The following is a 4961-nucleotide window of genomic DNA, read 5'->3' as shown; positions in this document are numbered from 1 at the left end:
ACACACACACACACACACACACACACACACACACACACACACACTAACTCACACAGGTCTACTGCCGAGGCTGCCACAAATGACCACGCCCTAAAAAACTCAAAAACATGGTCCACACAACACACTAGTACACAACAAAGACACACAAACTTACCCTCCTTTACTTATAGGCATACACCATGGGCCTCACACAAATACACACACACACACTCACACACACAGCACTCCCACGAGATTTCTGACAGAAGCGTCTACAATTGGACCCGCTCTAGCAAACTCACAAAGGTGGTCCCCACATCACACACATACAGAAACACACACAAACACCCATGGTCTTTTCCTTACAGGCATCCACATAGGGCATCACACACACACACACACACACACACACACACACACTATATCAAAGACAGAGACATCCACTCTTGGAATCGCCATAGCAAACTCAAAAACGTAGTCCGCACAACACACATGTACACAACAAAGACACAAAAACACCCACGGGTTGCTCTTACAGCACACACAATGAGTCTCACACAAACACACAGACACACAGTCAAGCAACCAACAAACACACTATATCAATGGAAGAGACATCCACCCTTGACACTGCCATAGCAAAGTCACAAAGCTGGACCCCACAACACACACATACACAAACACACACAAACACCCCTGCTCTTTCTCTTATAGGCATGCACAAGGGACCACAAACACACACACACACACACACACAGCACTCACACACTGTGTCGGGCAGAGCTGTCCACACTTGAACACGTCCTGACACACTCACAAACCTCGTACCCACAACAATCAGGACCATACCAAGACACAGAAATTCATGTTCGATTGCTTATACACATGCACAACGGGCCTCACACACACACACACACACTTCAACACACAACACACAACTAGATCAATGGCAGAGGCATCCACACTTGGCAGTGCCATAACAAACTCACAATGGTGGTCCCCACATCACACACATAGAAACAACCACACACAAACACCCATGGTCCTTTTCTGACAGACATCCACATAGGACCTCACACCCACACACACCCCCACATACACTCACACACAAAGAACTCACACAAGGTCCCTGGCAGGGCCATCCACACTTGGATGGACCCTACCAAACTCAATTACATGAACCCCACAGCATACACTTACAACACAAACACACACAAACACCCATGGTCTTTTTTTCACACTCATACGCAATGGGCCTCACACAAACACACACACATACACTCCGACACACAGCACACACACTAGGTCCGTGGCAGAGGCACCCACACTTGGAAACGCCATAGAAATCTCACAGCCATGGTCCCGACACACACATACACCACACACACACACACACACACACACAAATCCCATGATCTTTTTCGTCTAGGCATACACAATGGTACGCCAAAACAGACACGCGCACACACACACACACACACACACACACAAACAGAAAGGGAAACATGCCACTCACACAAGGCATCGAGGAGAGTCATCCACACCAGGCCACACTCTCAAACTCGCAAATGTGTTCCCGACACCTCAAAATCACACAAAAAACAAACACACACAGGGTTTTTCTTGCTGACATCCTCATTGTGTCACACAAACACACGCACACACCCTCACTCACACACTCACACACACACACACACACACTGGGTGTGCGGGACAGTCATCCACGCTTCACACTGCCAGAAAGAGTCACAAATGTGGTCACCAGAACATTCAAAAACAAAACAAACACACACAAACACCCATCGCCTTTTTCTGAAAGGCATACACAATGGGCCTCGCAAAGACACACACACACACACACACACACACACAGCACTCACGCAAGGTCCCCAGCAGAGGCATCCACAATTGGCACTGCCATAGCAAACTCAGAAAGATGGTCAACACAACACACACACATATAACAAACACACACAAACACCCATGGTCTTTTGGTTACAGGCATTCACAATGGGCATCACACAGACACAAAAACAAAAACATAGCACTCACACAAGGTATCTGGGTATGAAATCCATGCTTGGCACAGAACTTTCCATTCCCAAACATGTTCCCAACAACACAAAAGTAAACAACAAATACACAGGGTTTTTTCTTACAAATATCCACCGAGGGTCACACACAAACAAACACATTCACAAACACAGCACGCAGACTACGTCTCCGGCAGACACATCCACACATGCACCACCATACAAACTCACAATCGAGGACCCTACAACACACACAAACACTCATGGTACTCTTCTTAAGGCATGCAAAATGGGCATCACCACATATTGCCACACACACACACACACACACACACACACAAACATACCACTGACACAAGGTCCCCGGCAGAGGAATCCACATTTGCACCCCTAAAGCAAAGTCAAACAGGTGGTTCCCACAGCCCACACAGAATCAAAAAGACAAACAAAGACCCATGACCTTTTTTCCTACAAGCACACACAATGATATACAAACACACAATCAGACACACACACACAGTAGCTTTGCAACACATGCATCCACAATGGGCACTGCCAGAGCAAACTCACAAATGTGGTCCCACAGCACACACATACACAACAGACACACACAAAAACCATCGTCTTTTTCTTACAGGCATCCACATGGGACCATACACAAAGACACACATCACACACACTCACACAAACCATTTACACTAGTCTGCAGCAGAGACGTCACACTTGGCACTGCCATTGCAAACTCAAAAATAAGATCCCCACAACACACACAAACACAACAAACACATATAAGCACCCATGGTCTTTTTCTTCTAGGTGTCCACCTAGGGCCTCACACACACACACAGACACACACATACACAGACACACTAACTCACTCAGGTCTACTGCAGAGGATTCCACAAATGACCACGCCCTAAAAAACTCAAAAACATGGTCCACACAACACAGTAGTACACAACAAAGACACACAAACTTACCCTCCTTTACTTATAGGCATACACCATGGGCCTCACACAAATTCACACACACACACTCACACACACAGCACTCCCACGAGATTTCTGACAGAAGCGTCTACAATTGGACCCGCTCTAGCAAACTCACAAAGGTGGTCCCCACATCACACACATACAGAAACACACACAAACACCCACGGTCTTTTCCTTACAGGCATCCACATAGGGCATCACACACACACACACAGTCACACACACAAACACACTATATCAAAGACAGAGACATCCACTCTTGGAATCGCCATAGCAAACTCAAAAACGTGGTCCGCACAACACACATGTACACAACAAAGACACAGAAACACCCACGGGTTGCTCTTACAGCACACACAATGAGTCTCACACAAACACACAGACACACAGTCAAGCAACCAACAAACACACTATATCAATGGAAGAGACATCCACACTTGACACTGCCATAGCAAAGTCACAAAGCTGGACCCCACAACACACACATACACAAACACACACAAACACCCGGGCTCTTTCTCTTATAGGCATGCACAAGGGACCACACACACACACACACACACACAGCACTCACACACCGTGTCGGGCAGAGCTGTCCACACTTGAACACGTCCTGACACACTCACAAACCTCGTACCCACAACAATCAGGACCACACCAAGACACAGAAATTCATGTTCGTTTTCTTATACACATACACAACGGGCCTCACAAACACACACACACACACACTTCAACACACAACACACAACTAGATCAATGGCAGAGGCATCCACACTTGGCAGTGCCATAACAAAATCACAATGGTGGTCCCCACATCACACACATAGAAACAACCACACACAAACACCCATGGTCCTTTTCTGACAGACATCCACATAGGACCTCACACCCACACACAGCCCCACATACACTCGAACACAAAGAACTCACACCAGGTCCCTGGCAGGGCCATCCACACTTGGATGGACCCTACCAAACTCAAATACATCAACCCCACAGCATACACTTACAACACAAACACACACAAACACCCATGGTCTTTTTTTCACACTCATACACAATGGGCCTCACACAAACACACACACATACACTCCGACACACAGCACACACACTAGGTCCGTGGCAGAGGCACCCACACTTGGAAACGCCATAGAAACCTCACAGCCGTGCTCCCGACACACACATACACCACAAACACACACACACACACACACACACACACACACACAAATCCCATGATCTTTTTCTTATAGGCATACACAATGGTACGCCAAAACAGACACACGCACACACACACACACACACACACACACAGAAAGGGAAACATGCCACTCACACAAGGCATCGAGGAGAGTCATCCACACCAGGCCACACTCTCAAACTCGCAAATGTGTTCCCGACACCTCAAAATCACACAAAAAACAAACACACACATAGTTTTTCTTGCTGGCATCCTCATAGTGTCACACAAACACACGCACACACCCACACTCACACACTCACACACACACACACACACTGGGTGTGCGGGACAGTCATCCACGCTTCACACTGCCAGAAAAAGTCACAAATGTGGTCACCAGAACATTCAAAATCAAAACAAACACACACAAACACCCATCGCCTTTTTCTGAAAGGCATACACAATGGGCCTCGCAAAGACACACACACACACACACACACACACACACAGCACTCACGCAAGGTCCCCAGCAGAGGAATCCACAATTGGCACTGCCATAGCAAACTCAGAAAGATGGTCAACACAACACACACACATATAACAATCACACACAAACACCCATGGTCTTTTGGTTACAGGCATTCACAATGGGCATCACACACACACAAAAACAAAAACATAGCACTCACACAAGGTATCTGGGTATGAAATCCATGCTTGGCACAGAACTTTCCATTCCCAAACATGTTCCCAACAACACAAAACTAAACA

Source organism: Ursus americanus, chromosome 37, assembly GCF_024610735.1.
Source record: "Ursus americanus isolate L20-20 chromosome 37, mUrsAme1.1.p, whole genome shotgun sequence".
NCBI classification, from domain to species: Eukaryota; Metazoa; Chordata; class Mammalia; order Carnivora; family Ursidae; genus Ursus; species Ursus americanus.
This window is presented reverse-complemented; position numbering follows the sequence as displayed.